The sequence below is a fragment of the Mesoplodon bidens genome, assembly GCF_964165515.1.
Source record: "Mesoplodon bidens genome assembly, contig: HAP1_SCAFFOLD_146, whole genome shotgun sequence".
Taxonomy (NCBI): Eukaryota; Metazoa; Chordata; class Mammalia; order Artiodactyla; family Ziphiidae; genus Mesoplodon; species Mesoplodon bidens.
This window is the reverse complement of record NW_027672719.1, coordinates 282,227-299,268: the sequence shown is the minus strand read 5'-3', so window position 1 is coordinate 299,268 and position 17,042 is coordinate 282,227. Positions and strand designations below refer to the sequence as shown.

At 35.9% G+C, this 17,042-nt stretch overlaps 1 protein-coding gene across 1 annotated transcript in view; it reads right to left on the bottom strand.

Moving 5' to 3' along the window:
- Positions 1 to 17,042, bottom strand: part of LOC308609765 (uncharacterized protein) — a gene marked incomplete at its 5' end in the record, with an annotated part of 65,032 nt that overhangs the window by 47,673 nt on the left and 317 nt on the right. The window lies entirely within an intron of this gene.

Sequence of the window (17,042 nt, the reverse complement as noted above, 5' to 3'; positions counted from 1 at the left end):
ATATTGCATTTTGGACAGTGTTAGCTTAGCATTTCCATCGTCATTTGCAAACGTGATAAACGTCGTGTGCACTTTTTCACCTTTGAGAACTTTTTGAAATTGTGGGACAATTTCTATGGGGAAAGAGGAAGGTAAGTTTTAGAACTCAACTCTAGTTATGGCAGTGTTGGGAGAAGAATTAATGAGATAAGGTCAATACAAATGAAAGATTTGGGATTCACATATTCATAATTAACATTAGCATTCGAAAGAACATTCCTGGAGAATTGTGATGCTTGCTTTACGTGATTTCTATCATAAATCATTATAATCTGACCAAGCCACTTCAGTAAAACATACATCATACAGTACATCGCATTTTAGTTTTTCCTACCACTGCACAACTTATCATCAGGCACGAAAGGCTACATATGGTATGGTTCCATTTCTACGAAATGTCCAGCAGTGGCACATCCATACACACGGCAAATATTATACATTAGTGGTTGCCAGGGGTTTGGAACAGAGGGAAATAGGGAATGAGTCCTTAAAATGGGTGTAGGTTTCCTCTTGGGGGGATGAAAATGTTTTGCAGCTGGACAGCGGTGATAGTTGCACGACATTGTGACAGTACTAAATTCCACTGAATTGTAAAATGATCAAAATGGTGCATTTTGTGTTCTGTTCATTTTACTACACTAAAAAGGAGAAAGAATTAGGGAAAGACTTAGAGTTTGGGAAAGTAAGGTGAACTGGTCAAGAAAAAGACAGCTCTACTGTTCAGTTTTCTCTCAGCTCTCCCAGTGCATTAATCCTCAGCAAAAAGTAGCCTGAACTTGTAGATGATAGTCATTCAACAGAGTCCAGGGAAAAGTCAATAAAATAAAAGCCAACTCTTCTTCTTTAGCACATCTATGAAAGGTTAACTTCCTGCTCAGCCACATGGACATTCATGAAGACGTTTCACTTTAGGTGTCCTCTACTTCAGTACTTTACTCACAGCTCATTCACACATGTAGGCAACAGCATTCCTTAATTCGATGGACTCTGCAGTGCTGGTTGTGATCAGTCTCATGAAAAGAAAAGGGAAGGAGGAAAAAGCCTCCACATTGACTTGGTGGTCTTGACGAAATGGATGCAGAAGACAGCTTGAGTGTCAAACTGGAAACTTTTATTTTCCTTTTCCTTTGCTTTTTATCTTTCCTATCAGGTCTTCTGCCCACTTCCCACCCCCTTCTTTCAAACGGGAGAGACACTAATTAGCTGCTTTTTTGTGTTTGTGCTAAAACAACTATTGTTTTGGGTTTCTTGTTGTTTGGTGAACGTTATTGCTTTTACTGCCAAATGAGCTTTGGTGGTTGATGTAGGGGGTCTCTTGGGAACTTAACTTTTTCCAGTTTAAGTGGGAAAGCTTTTTTGTTTCAATGGGCTTTTACTGGGTGCTTCAAGGTTTGCTCTTGGCTCTTTGATGGGGGACTGGATAGCACTGTGTTTCCTTTGAGGCTCCGATAAATAAAGGATCCAATGTCCTCCTGGGCACTTTGTGTTGATTTTGCTGTGTGTCCTCTCTAATAGCCAGATGCAGATTCCAGGAAAATAACATATAAATGAATAGAAGTAATCTAATATTTTTAGAATTTGCTTTGGCCATACTCCTGGTCTTATTCTACTTGTAGCAGAGCATTAGTTATGTATATATTAACTATAATATACCAATATTAAATATTATATTGATATATAAATGTAATATACTAATATTTATATTAATGTATAACAATTATGTATTATATTAATATATATTTTTGCCTAGCATATATTATATACAAAATATATGAGTAATGAAATGTATTTATATGGTTAATATGTTCATAATATTAATATGATATATCCTGTAATATTGATTATAAAACAATTATATCATAATATATAAATTATAAATATATATATTTATATATATATATATTATAAATATATAATTATTATTATCTGATATAATACACTATAGTTAATATATTCTATATAACACAATACATAATGTACTAGTATAAGACAATTATATTATGTAATATAAATATAATACATCTATGAAACTATATATATTTTAATTATACATTACACATTCAAGTATGTATAGCTACTTATAATTTTATTTACATAGGAATCTGTTCATCATAACAATTGATGTAAAAATATGCAATATTTTCAATCAAATAGGCCTTAACCTCACTACCTACACATAACTACTTTTACAGTCGTGAACCCTGTCTAACTCATGCTTCCATATCTCTCAACCTGCTTTTCTACACATGCACATAGACACACATTTATACACTATATATATGTATACTACCAGTTTTCAGTTCAATGTGTATAACTATATAATATATATAATTATATTCCTGTGTATGTATACAAATATAAATCAAAGGTATGTGTATAGGTATGTATTTCATATGTTTATATAACTAGATCATACAAATAATGTATGTGTATATAAATACATGACTATATACATACATACACAGAAATATACTTATTTAAACAAAAGGGACCTAAATAAACATAGTTCTCTAAGAATAAAACTAGTTATGTCTCACTGTTTCAATAAGAGTGTATAGTTTTCTACTGTATGTGCTTCTATAATTGTTATGAACACTTCCCATTTGTTAAATGTTAAGTTGTTTTAATTTTTTGCCATTATTAATGAAGCTCTAAAGAATACGGTGGGCAAGATTACTTGAAAAACTCTCCTAAAGGAAAAGGGTTAGGTATGCTAGGTTAAATGTACACAACTTATTTTTAAGTGCGTGGTTGATTTTTGAAGTATGCAGTAGAAATTTCCAGGACCCATGAAAGAAGGGTGGTACATGCGTGAGAGTTATAGCTATATTAGGAGTGGATTGAAGATCTTGATAGCTTAGAACAGAAGCTGGAAATCCTGTTTTTATGGAGCCAAGTGGCAAATATTTTAGGCTTTGTAGACCAAAGAGGCAAAATTGAGGATATTATTTAGGTACTTAGGTAACCATTTAAAACGTTACCAGTTAAAATGTGTAAATTATTCATAGCTCATAGGCCATAAAAATAGGCCTCTGTCTGGATGCCTTAGTTTAATGACACACCTGACATAGAAACTTGTTTTTAAATGGCCATGACCACATGAGAGGCAGGAGGTAAGACTCCATTCCTACTAGATGGGAAGTTAGAACTAAACCTATCTATCCCTAGCTTCACCTTCAATGAAAGGGTGTGCCAGGAGAAAAAATATCTGCTGGCAAAGGGAGACTAAGACCAAATTCTCTTGGCCTCTGCTCTGGGTAGGAAACAGGTAGGAAATCTTCAGAATTCTGAACCCCAGATCTGTGTTCCCAGTGTTTGGGTTGCCAATTTATGTGCGGTCTTGCAAACAGAAGCTAAGAAATTAACTTAAAATGCTCCCAAATCGGTGGTATTCCAAACACAAAACTAAACCCTTTCTGGAGAGGTAGACCTTCAACACAGGCCTATAGCATTCCCACAGATAAAGTTTAGCTAAACATGAGCTCATGATCTAAATTTACACAATAATGAAGAAATCAGCTAGAAGTGAAGAGAATCAGCAAAAAGCAATCAATACCAGAATTAGATTCCCAAGGCCATCCATCTGATGTTGGAATAATCAGGTGCAAGGCAGAAAATATACATAAAACTAGAACTGAAACAAGGAACAAGGATGTTTTAAAAGACTGGGTAGGATCTTTAAAACATTTTTCAAGTACATGTCATTGATAAAGCTAAAAACTCGAAGGTCGTGTAATACAGCAGATTAATCATGGAGAAGAGTGAATTTATGCTGTTTTTAAAAATATGGCAGATCAGATTTTCTGCCTAATTATATAAGTAGATCTATCTTTAAAAAATACACATTATTTTAAAGACTTATTGGCTGTAAAATAAGTTAAGGGTATTTCAAAGGGCTTCTCTCCAAAGAAAAGTGAGAAGTAGCAAAACACAGAAAGTCGAGGGTAAAAAATGTCAATATATACATTGCGATAGGGTGAACTAAGCCTTAGGCTAGCAACAATGTGGACGAGCTGACCCTTAGATACTTACAACTAAGCTGGAATCTTCAAAAAGTTCAACTATTTATAACTAAAAAGATTTCTAAAAATTAATAATCAAGTGTTTTAATTGATATCAGAAGAGTAAAACAATAAACCTGGAGAACATAGAAAAATAGATAATAAATACATGAGCAGAACTTAATAAAACAGAAAAAAGTATAAAATTGAGGTGATTTAGTAAGTCAAAGGAATATTCTTTGAAAAGATTTAAAAAACACACTTTGATTAAGCAAAACAAAAACATAAGTAAATAATATACAGAAAGAATCAGGACAATGTTATAGCAGAGAGTACAAACAGAGAATATATAAAATGCCAGTAAATTTGAACATTTCTGTAAAGTGGACAATTTCCTAGCTCCTAAAGTTTACCAAAACTGACACAAGAGGAAATCTATAGCTGGAGTTCTTTCACCAGTAAAGGAATTATGTCAATAGTTTACAATCTTTCACCAAGAAAATACCAGACCCAGCCAGATCATTTGGGAGGTGTATTCTATCGAACTTCTATTAAACAGGTAACGTTAATATTAACAAAGAAAAACTTCTAGAGAAAGCGACGGAAGAATGCTCCTTTATTCATCTTATGAAGTCTATATAATCCTAATACTGAAAATAGATTAGGACTGTAAGGAAAAAGAAATGTACAGGTCAAATTTCCTTGTAAATATAAAAGCAAAAATTTTAAACTATGATATTAGCTACCCAAGTTCACTAGAGTAAGAAAAAGCATGAGCAAGTTAGGTCATCCAATGAATGAAAAGGTAGTTTAAAGTCAAGAATATATATCAATAGATTGAAATTACCACATTTTATTTCTTTCATCTGTCTCTTTAAAAAATTGATAAGTACTTATATTGATCTCTCTTGTACTAGGCACTGTGCTAAGGCACTTACATATTTACTCCTTTAAACCTTCTATCATCCCTGTGGGAAAGTTCTATTTTGCTTCCATTTCGTAGCTAAGACTCTAACCCCCAGGAAAGTGAAGCAACATTTGTAAGTTTTTGTGGATGGTCAGTGATGGGACCAGTACAGGAACATCCAAAGTCTGTGCTTGGGAACAGTGCCACATGTTCACACTCACATTACAGATGAAAGGAAAGGAACCATGCACTTACCATATGGATTAAATCTCACATTACAGGTTAAAGGAAAGGAACCATGCACTTACATCATAGATGAATACCCCCATAACAGGTTAAAGGAAAAAGAAACATGTGCTTCTCTCAAAAGTTGTAAACAAAGCATATCCATTTCTTAATATATTTCCCAATTTCTTTTGCTTGTTTTCTGACCTTTGTAGTGCATTTTGCCATGAGGCAAATTTTAATTCTTATATAATTAAATGTATCCTTTTTTCTTTGTATCTTAGAAAGGTATTCCTCATGAATACTTTATTTCATGTCTCCCAGGTTTCTGATACTTTTACAGTTTCATTATTTTTTTAACTTTTAACTAGTTGCTGTATCTAGAATTTAGTAATGATAGCCATATTTTCCCACTTCTGTTGAATAATTTTTGCTACTGATCCAAAATGTGAATTTTATTTTAATCTCAATTCCCTTATGCTCTTGCATTTAATTTTAAGATGCTTCCTATTCCACTGGTTGTTTTGTCTATCTAAAACAAAATGCTACCTTAATTATAATGTAATTATAATATAATAAATGTAATTAGTAAACATAATACGAAATATAATAAATAGCATATATAAAATAACAAAATATAATTTACCATATAACAAGGTCCAAGGAGAGCCAAACTATACAATCACTTGAAATAGCCCCCAAAAGATAGTTTCTAAAGTTCAATATTCATTTGTAATTTAGAAGAAAGAGTAAAATAGGGATTGATGAATGCTTCCAAAATAAGAAGAAATTATATGTCTAAAAGAGAAAGAGGTAAATGATAAACTTTAGTAACACTGGCAATAAATGCAGGACAAGATGAGGATGCCTGATATAATGTTAAAGAAAAAGTATTATGTAACATTGTTTTTGCAGCACTGATGAGTTCAGTGAAAAGAGAATCTCATAGAAATGAGTATCTCGTTCTTCTTAATGTCTGTACACTTGTCCATTGCATGAACATAACAGCTTATTTAGCCAATATGTTACTGATCTGCATCTGGATTTCTAGGTTTTCATGGAATTTTATTATGCACAATTGTTTCAAACACTAGGACTTCCTCTCATGTTTATATCTTTTGAAAGAAACAATATCTCCACAGATGATTTATCTGTGCTGGCTGCTAGCTGACTTTGGGTACTTCTCAGTTCTTCCCTTTACCGTCCTTGTCAATATGAAAATGGAAGGCAAGAAGGTCTCCTGTTTAGAGGCTGTAAAGATAGATCTTGGTGATAAAGTCTTGGTGGTAAAGGCTAAAAGTATCAACCCAGAACAAACGTTTTTCCAGCTGTAACTATGTGTGATTCCCTTGGCTTGATTCCGTAGAGGATGTAAGACAACACTGTAGAATCTGCGTCAAAGTGCTTCCAGTAGGATGGGCTAAGTCAAGTATGGTGGCATATGTAATTCAAGACAAAATATAATGTCTCCTTTTCTCTCCTAGCAAAACTTGGTGGAGTGAATGTAGAAGTCACTGTATGCTTTGAATTAAAGGAACACAATAAATCTTGTTTTGGAAGGTAAGTATTCTGGTCTCTTTGTGGAGATGAATTGGAAATTGTCTAGAAGAAGGAAAATGAGGTTAACCAAAGTTAAACTCATAAATAATTGAGCATTAATTAAATAACTGTGGTCTAGGTTTGTCTTTGATCATAATTTCTCCCAATTTATAGACCTCTTTGCTACTTGATGAATCCTTGTCAGAGATGCACTTAACAATGATTATTACTTGTGTATTAGGTTTTGCCTGGGCCCTGAAGAAACTACCCTAAATTACCAGCTATGATTGTCACTTGATTTCCTCACAGAGAACAATCAGAACTCCTTGTCTTAAGTGGCTTGGAATGTGAAGCTAGTTAGTCTCTTAGATATTGTTAGAGGACCCTACAGAGCCCATTGGTGAAAGTTTGGAAAACACTGGGCTTCTTAAAATTGATTCTTGTAGTGCTTTAGGAAAGATCACTGAACCAAAAGGATAACGGTGTTTCTGGTTCTGTTGTTAGCATTCTCCATAGAAACATTGCTGAAGCTTCTGGACTCAATTTCCTTCCCCATGTGTGAATGTCACTGAAAATATCCAACTCCATTCTATCCCCATATAACTTCAGAAACTAAGCAAAATGAGGACTCAAAATTCATTTCAAATAATGAAATGAATATATAACGTAGAATGGAACTGGAAAAATACCTGGTTTAAATTCTGGAAAGTACCAACTATACAATTCTGGATAAGTTGCTTACTCTTGCTTAGTCTAATTTAATGCCCATCTCACAGGATGTTAAGATGATTAATTTAATATCTTTGTGTAACACACAGTGTTCTGTAATTTCTTCTTGTTTGTCTTGTGTAAATTCATATCCTTAAGCAACTCACTGTAAACAATAGTTACTTACTTGCTTAAATTACTCTTATCTTCTATTATCACCTGAACTGTGTCCTGCTCATGTTAATATGTGGAAGTCTTAACCACCAATACCTCGTAATCTGACTGTATTTGGAGATAAGGCCCTTAAATAGGTAACTGAGGTCAAATGAGGTCAAATGGGTGGGCTCTAATTCAATATGACTGGTGTCCTTATAAAAAGAAAATATTAGGACACAGACATGCACAGAGAGAAGACCATGTGAAGACAAAAGGAAAACATGGCATCTACAAACCAAGAAGAGATACCTCAGAAGAAATCAATCCTGTTGACGCCTTATCTCAGATTTCTAGCCTCTACACTGAGTAAGTAAATTTACTTACTTAGTGAGTGAGTAAATTTCTGTTGTTTAACCTCCTCAGTCTCTGGTACTTTGTCATGGCAGCTCTAGGAAACTAATACAACTTTTTATGGCCTCCTTGTCTCAAGTTGAAAGTTCAATATTTGGCATCACAGCTAAGAAACAAAAATATCATCTACATTCCTTGTTGTAGTCTTTCTTCCCCATTCTCATTGCTAGTAATTTTCATATTTGGGTCTGTTTTCTGTATCTTGTAAACAGAGCATTACGCTCATTTCTAGTCTTACTGCTAACATACAATAAATGTGCAGATACCGAATAGATTTTGGAGAAGTGCAACATATAGTTGGTACATGTGTGAAATGTGTGTATTCATATAATTTATACTGTTTCTCTATTTTCTTCCTTTGGTGTGAGCTAAGATTCTCTGCTTTTGTGACTAGCGCTCCTGAATACTAATCCCTGAATTTAAGTCACCAAAAATTGTCAAAAATAATAATAATATGGGGAAAGAGAGAGTGATAGAGGGAGAAGAACAAACAATCAGGCAAGGGCAGTACTGTGAATTATTAGGGTCTTATTAATAACATTATGTTAGTCTAGAGGAAATGACCGTAAGTATCATCAGTGAGCCCAGTTGGTCTTTACTGACTGCTAGACACATCCCTGAGTTCTGTTCTTAGTCTCCAACTGTATGATGACTACTGTCTGGAAGTATTATCTGAACAACTAAAGTCACTTAATGGAAAAGGAATATGTCTTTAGAGAAGCAACAATAACTTTTCTATCTTATTAAAAAGCAATGTTGACTGTCTGGAAACCTCAGTCATATTTGTAAGCAGAAAAGCATTGGCTATTAAAAGTGGATGATGTAAAGAGATGAGCAGAAACTTTGGCGATAGGTATACCTGGATTTAATTCTCACTTCTACCACTTGGCAGCTGGATGGCCTTAGGCAAGTTTCATACCTCCCTGAAATTCACTTGATTCAGTCTGTAAAATGGCATAATAACTTATTATAGCATCCTTTTAGGAATTTTAAATCAGTTATTGAAATAAAAGTACACACTATATAGACAAGTATGGATTCCTCAATAGGTGTTTGACCTTTCACTTCTCCAGTATCCCACCCCCATGAAATAAAGAAAAATACTTTTTAAAATGTATGAATATTTCATTGTTCTAAAGTTAAAGCCATAAAAATAAAAATAATCAAATGGCCTACTATCATACCATTAGAAGAACAAAAAAATAGGTGTTCATGAGAGTTCCAAATTAGAATACAAGTTTTCATTAGGCACCTGTTTATGTATGCTATTCTGCTCTTTACAATAAATAATTAAATTTAAAAGACTTATTTCCTCACCTTTAAGACTTTATGAGTTTACAAATTACATATCAACCTATGCTAAAGTTTATACCGACCCATGCTAATGAATTCAGTACAGAAAACAAAAAACACTGCACTCAAGCAAACTACACATATATATATATTACTTAAATGCATTTATATCCTAGTATGTCTCATAAAGCATTGTGGTAACTCACCGGAATACAGACAATCAAATATAACTGCAAAAGCACTTAATATAAACAGGGCCAAGGATACATAGACAGAAGATGAAGAAAAGATGAGGGAAATGTGAACAGGAGGAAGTGTAGTTAATCGAGTTGTATGTTTTGACCTTAAGATTCTCTGTGTGGGGACTTCCCTGGTGGCACAGTGGTTGGGAATCCGCCTGCCAGTGCAGGGGACATGGGTTCGAGCCCTAGTCCGGGAAGATCCCACATGCCACGGAGCAACTAAGCCCGTGTGCCACAACTACTGAGCCTGTGCTCTAGGGCCCATGAGCCACAACTACTGAAGCCCGTGTGCCAAAACTACTGAAGCCCCAGCGCCTAGAGCCCATGCTCCGCAACAAGAGATGCCACAGCAATGAGGAGCCCGCACACCACAACGAAGAGTAGCCCCCGCTCACCCCAACTAGAGACAGCCTGTGTGCAGCAACAAAGACCCAACACAGCCAAAAATAAATAATAAATTTATTTTTAAAAAAACATTCTCTGTGGATAAAACAACATGTAAATAATTGGTTACAAAGCCACATTATTTGAAGGTGCCAGACTGCACATTAACAGTCTGACACAAAAGGACAGCACAGGAAAACTATTCAAAGGTAAAGATTTTTAAATCTTTGCAGTTTGATCCTTTTAGAGCAACTATAATGAGCTCGACACACATTTCAACACTCAACATTTTAATCACATGTTCAAAGTATGTCTCAGAGTCATTGGAAATAGCTGTTGTCTCTGTCCCTGATATCCAAAACTGATCTGTGATGTGTAAAACTCAGGAAGTATTGATATCCACTTTTTGGCATCTGAACAGGAAACAAAGTTGTTTTGCAGTGATAATGAAGAATGAAGTAAATGCAAAAGGTTACAAAAGACAAAGTACTGAGGGAATGTATTAACAAAACGAGTCAAACTAAATTCTGGTGAACTGGGGCCTACGATTTTACACACTCCATGGAAATACCCCAACCTAAATACTGGCATAGGAGGAAGGGTGCTGCGAAGCCCATCACAGTATAATCCTTTAAAATGTCCCTTTCAAGGTTGGCTCCACTCAACACTGAGTATAGGAAATCTTCCCATCAGGCAGAAACACTGGCTGCCCAATGATTGACCAAGAAATTAACACACTAATGAATAAATGATGCTAATTTATTTCTATCCCTGACAACGGAAAACAGCACACACTCTGTGTCAATGGTATGTCCTCTTTCCCACTTTTCTAAATGGTAAATTATGTTTTTCCCTTCATTGCTTTATATCATGTGTGGCAGGCATGATGGGAAATGGCTATCAATGGTTCTGTTATTGATTTCTACCTTCATTTCACTGTGGCTAAAGAAGATACTTTGTATGATTTCAATTTCTTAAAAATGTATTGGAGGCCTCCCTGGTGGTGCAGTGGTTGAGAGTCCGCCTGCCGATGCAGGGGATGCGGGTTCGTGCCCCGGTCCGGGAGGATTCCATATGCCGCGGAGCGGCTGGGCCCGTGAGCCATGGCTGCTGAGCCTGCGCGTCCGGAGCCTGCGCGTCCGGAGCCTGTGCTCCGCAACGGGAGAGGCCACAGCGGTGAGAGGCCCGCGTACCGCACAAAAAAAAAAAAAAAAAAAAAATGTATTGGTACTTGTATTGTGGCCTAACATATGGTCTTTCCCGGAGAATGTTCCATGTGTACTTGAGAAAAATGTGTATTCTGCTGTTGTTGAGTGGAGTGATCTATATATGGCTGTTAGGTTTAGTTGATTAAATGTGTTATTCAGTCCCCCTACCTCTCTACTGATCTTCTGTCTAGATGTGTTTTCCATTATTGAAAGCAAGCTATTGATCTCCACCTATTATTTTAGAACTATCTATTTCTTCCTTCAATTCTGTCAATGTTTGCTTCACATATTTGGGGGTTGTTTGGTACATATATGTTTATAGTTGTTATATCTTCTTGATAGATTGAACTTGTTATCAACATATAGTGGCCTCCTTTTCCTCTTGTGATAGTTTTTGATTTAAAGTTTATTTTGTGTGATAGTAACATAGCCATCCCAGATCTATCTTCCTTCCTTCCTTCCTTCATTCCTTCCTTTCTTTTTCTGTCTCTCTTTCCTTCTTTTTTGTTACTATTTGCATGGGATATTTTATTCTATGCTTTAACTTTCAAGTAACTTGTGTCTTTTGAAATCAAGTGAGTTTTTTGTGGACAGCATATACTTGGATTATGGTTGTTTTTAAAGTCCATTCTGCCAATGTTTATCTTTTTATTGGAGAGCTTAATCCACTTACTTTTTCAAAACTTACTGATGAGGAAGAACTTAATTCTGTCTGTTTCCTGCTTGTTTTCTGTATGTCTTATGCATTTTTTGCCCCTGATTTACTCCATTACTGACTTCTGTGCTTAGCCGATTTTCTTGTGGTGAACTCTTGATTCCCTTTTCATTTCTTTTTGCATATAGTCTATTGATATTTTCTTTGTGGTTCTCAAGAAGATTCCATTTACCATTCTAAAGTTAAAACAATATAATTTCAATTGAAACCAACTTCAGTAGCACACAGAAACTCTGTTCCTCTACAGTTCCATTCCTCCTCTTTACATTATTGTTGTCACAAATTACACCTTTATACTTTGTGAGCCCAAAAACATGGATTTATGATTATTTTATGCATTTGTTTTTTCAACCATGTAAGAAATAAAAAGTAGAGTTACAAGCCAATAACACAATACTGGCTTTAGTATTTGCCCATGTATTTATCTTTACTGGAGATTTCTATTTCTTTCTACAGCTTTGAGTTGCTGTCTAGTGTCCTTTCATTTCAACCTGAAGGTTCAATTTAGCATTTCTCCTAGGGCAGTGGTAGGAAGCTGTAAAATAAACGCCCTCAGCCTTTGTTCATCTGGGAATGCGTTAATTTCTCCCTAAGTTTTGAAACCAGTTTGGCCAAATATAGAATTCTTGGTGGACAATTTTTTTTCTTTCAGCACTTTAAATATGTCTGGCCTCTTGCTTCCGTGGTTTCATATAGGAAATTAGCTCTAATCTTTCTGAGGATCCCTGCTTTGTAACAAATTTCTTTTTTCTTTCTCCTTTGGGAGAAAAGATTCTTTCTGTGTCTTTTGGCTTCTGAGAGTTTGATTGTACTGTTTCTTGCTGTGGGGTTCTTTGAGTTTCTCTTAGTCCTGAAATCAGCCAAAGGTTTATAGCAACCAAACACATACTGAACCAGGGAAGAGGCAATTTGAAAATGGCAGGAAAGCTTTGTGGCATTTTTACCTGCCCTTGCCCCATCCACTGTTAGTGTAGTGATGGTCTTAAAGTGGTGGAGTCTTAATGCAGTGATAGTCTGAAAGTAGCAGCAGACCATTCCTAGTATGGGACCCTCAATCCTGCTTCAGGAGGGAGCAGAAGAGACCGTACTGTCAGATTATCATGTGTATCTGTTCTAACCTGTCTGGGAGCTACCTGAAGGACTGACACAAGATGCTTATCTCTGTCTTAGCTAACTTGGAACACAGTCTGGAAAAGCAGCGGTCATTGCTCAAAAAAAGTGCAAGGTGAACTAACAAAGCACAGATGGCTGGGGCAGAAGACTGTGTATTGAAATACACTAGACCACAGAAGATGCAGGAGCCAAAGTTGGGGGAGATTCTTTGGGAAATTAGAACCTACAAAAAGTACACATGTGCCCAGAGAAATTCAGAAAGCCACATGCATACTCAAGATAAGATGCATGTTCTGAAAACACCAGAGGAGTCTCTAAGCTTTGACCATGGGTTGAGCCCTGAACTCAATGCAGGTCAGCTAAATGTTGAAGGAGTGATCCATCAATCTGCACAATGGGCAGAGGTGTGTGGTTTTGAGTGTGCATGTGGATGTGCTTGTGTATATTTGTTTTTGTTTGTTTTAGTTGCAGGAATTCAAGGAAATCTCTGTCAAAACATTAGCTAAACATGAACTAAAGGAACAGAGACTTCAGTGCGTACATACAATAAGGAAAACAGTCATTGCAAAAATAGTTTGGAAAGGTCCCTAAACAAACAGACTACTACAGCCTTCAACAATCAAAAGCCCAGAAAACCCTGGGAAAGTGGGAGAATCTGATTTCCATAGATACTACATTATAATATTTGAAAGACAAATTTTCAACCAAAAAAATCACAAGGTATACAAAGACATGGAAAAGTATGGTCCATTTAAGAAAACAAATTAATTGATGAAACCATCCCTAAGGAAGCCCAGACATTTCTCCATTGCATATTCTTGCCTCCTTTTTCATAGACTCATTGACCATAAGTGCATGGGTTTCTTTCTGGGCTCTGTATTCTGTTCCAGTAATCGATGTTTTGTGCCAGTACCACACTGTTTTGATTACTGTAGGTTTGTAGCACAGTCTGAAGCCAGGGAGCATGATTCCTCCAGTTGTGTTCTTCTTTCTCAAGACTGTTTTAACTATTCAGGATCTTTTGTGTTTCCATACAAAGTTTAAAATTATTTGTTCTAGGTCTGTGGAAAATGCCCTTGATATGTTGATACAGACTGCATTGAATCTGTAGATTTCCTTGGGTATGATGGTCATTTTAACAATATTAATTCTTCCAATCCGTGACCGTGGTATATCTTTCCAGCTGTTTGTGTCATCTTTAATTTCTTGTATCAGTGTCGTATAGTTCCCTGGGTACAGGTCTTTTACCTCCTTAGGCAGATTTATTCTTATGTATTTTATTCTTTTTTACACGATTGTAAATGGGATTGTTTCCTTAATTTCTCCTTCTGATAGTTCACTGTTAGTGTATAGAAATACAATAGATTTCTATATATAAATTTTGTATCCTGCAAATTTACCAAGTTCATTTTTGAGCTCTAATAATTTTTTGATGGTGTCTTTCAGATATTCTATGTATCATGCCATCTGCAAACAGTGACAGTTTTACTTTTTCCTTTCCATTTTGGAGTCCTTTTATTTATTTACTTTCTTGCCTGATTGCTGTGGCTAGGACTTCCAAAACTACCTTCAATAAAAGTGGTGAGAGTGGGCATCCTTGTCTTGTTCTGGATCTTAGGGGAAATGCTTTCAGCTTTTCACCATTGAGTATGTTAGCTATGGGCTTGTCATATATGGCCTTTATTATGTTGAGGTATGTTCCCTCTATGCCCACTTTCTGGAGAGTTTTTACCATGAATGGATATTGAATTTTTTTCAAAAGCTTTTTCTGCATCTCTTGAGATGATCATATGGTTTTTAGTGTTCAATTTGTTACTGTGATGATGAGAGACCTAAGACAGCTACAGAGGCTAAGTGACCTTTCCTTCCCTGAATGGGTAGGTATCCTTGTTCTGCCTTCTAATTGAGTTAGTATCTGAGTAAAGAACTGCCAGGTGTCATTTAGTTCACAATACACTGCTGTGGCAATATAGAAATGAATTTGCCTAGATCATTTGACTTTTCTAAATTATAGTAAATGAATATACTGAATGAATACTTCAACTTAAGGAAATGTTCTTAAAAATATATTAATGTAGGCAGTTCAGCGGAGAATTGAAAGCAAAACAAATAACTCAGGTAAAGGGTTGAAATTAAGGTACACTCAGTTGTATCCAGTTTCCTTTTGTAAATCTCTCTTTTTAATTAGAGTGGACAATCACTGGAGAATATCTGACTTGGGGCTAAGGAAATCTAAGCCTTCTTGGCCACATTGTATTCTCTTAGGTCGTTTAATAAAGACACCAGTTGGGTTGCTGAAAAAGTAGTGGGAAAAATGAATCCCTCACATCCAAAGGGCGGCTCTTGAAAATATGTGGATTGTTGTAGTCATTTTGCTCTTCTGGCCTCAGAAGTTCTAATCTTAACCTTAGCCCTTCATGCAGAGAGACTTTTTAAACCAATTCCCACATTACTCATTATGTGACTGTTGAATAAGAGAAACCCAGCTCTTTTCTTTTTTTTTTTTTTTTTTTTTGCGGTATGCGGGCCTCTCACTGTTGTGGCCTCTCCCATTGCGGAGCACAGGCTCCGGACGCGCAGGCTGAGCGGCCATGGCTCACGGGCCCAGCCGCTCCGCGGCATGTGGGATCTTCCCGGACCGGGGCCCGAACCCGCGTCCCCTGCATCGGCAGGCGGACTCTCAAACACTGCGCCACCAGGGAAGCCCCCCAGCTCTTTTCTTATGCTTTCAACCAGTTATCTTCTTCAAAAATTTGTTTGGATTGTTATACCTTAATCTTCCTGGCAAGGGACTTATGGGAAGGTTCTTATTGTTTGAAAGTTTGGTGCCAGTATCTGCAAAGAAAGAAGAAAGTAAAGAAGGAAAGGTGTGTTTATCAATCATCCCAATAGTGAAGGTGTGTGAAAGCAACTTTTGAAAAAGTTAATCTGTCAGAGTTTAGCTGTATTATTACATTTTATTTTATTCATTGAACATAAATAATTATCAATGAATCCTTTCTAGATTTCCTAGTTTCCCAAAGTTCCCTGTATTCACATTCTAAGCTGAAAAATGGTATTTTAAGTCACTGTTCTCCACCTTATATTATTTATAATCACTCCTCATGACCTCTTCCTTCAAAGAAACGTGATCCTGAGAAGTGTCCTTTGTTTGTCTTTGTGGAATAAGTGATGGGGAGGCATCCTGGAGACCTGTGAGATGTTTAAATTGTGGCCTAATGAAACTAGGATGGAGAGTTCTGGAAAGATCTGGAAAGATGGCTGGTAGAGTGTGGCCAGATGTGGGAGAAGAGAAACGTACAGAGAGAGGGAGAGGAAATTTTCAGAGGGAGAAAATTAAACAAAGAATTCAATAAGTTTTGTTGTGTGGTGTGGGATGCAAGCCTTTCTCTCTCCCTTTCCTTCACAATCTCTTTGTTAAAGACTGTGTTTTTCATTAGTTTTACTAAGATAGGATTTGCCGTTTTGTTTGGATACTGAGAATGGACCCATGGAAACAGTTACATTTGGGTTATCTCTGACTATCTTTAATGAAGAACATAAATATCGGCCACACTATCTATGCACATGCTATCACCATGCCTTTTTTGTTCTCTGTTCATATATCTAAGTCCTCTTCTTTAAGGTCAATCTCAAATCTCATCTGAAATATACATTTATTGATAGATTCAACCCATAATGAACTGTCCCTTCTTTGTCCTCCTTATGCTCTGATTATCTATAAAAACTAATTTTTGAACTTAGAAACTGTCCAATATGATATATTATGATAATATGATATATTAGTTATTTCATCAGCATCCTCAACACAGTTATAAGCTTTTGTGGGGCTGGGATCATACATTCTGTAATTTTTCTCAGTACTTACACTTACTTTGATAAAAAGCGCATTCATTCATGTAAACATCATTTATTGAGTGTTAATTAAATGTCTCAACTCAGTAAATATTGTTTGAATAAATGCATGCATGAATGAGGGAGTATGCAATAAGTAGCCTAATGTACCGCCCAATGTGAAAAAACCAAAAACATAAACACAAAAGCAAGCCAAAAAGTGGACCAGGACTTTCTGTAAAATATCCTGCTTTTTGTTGGATGAGG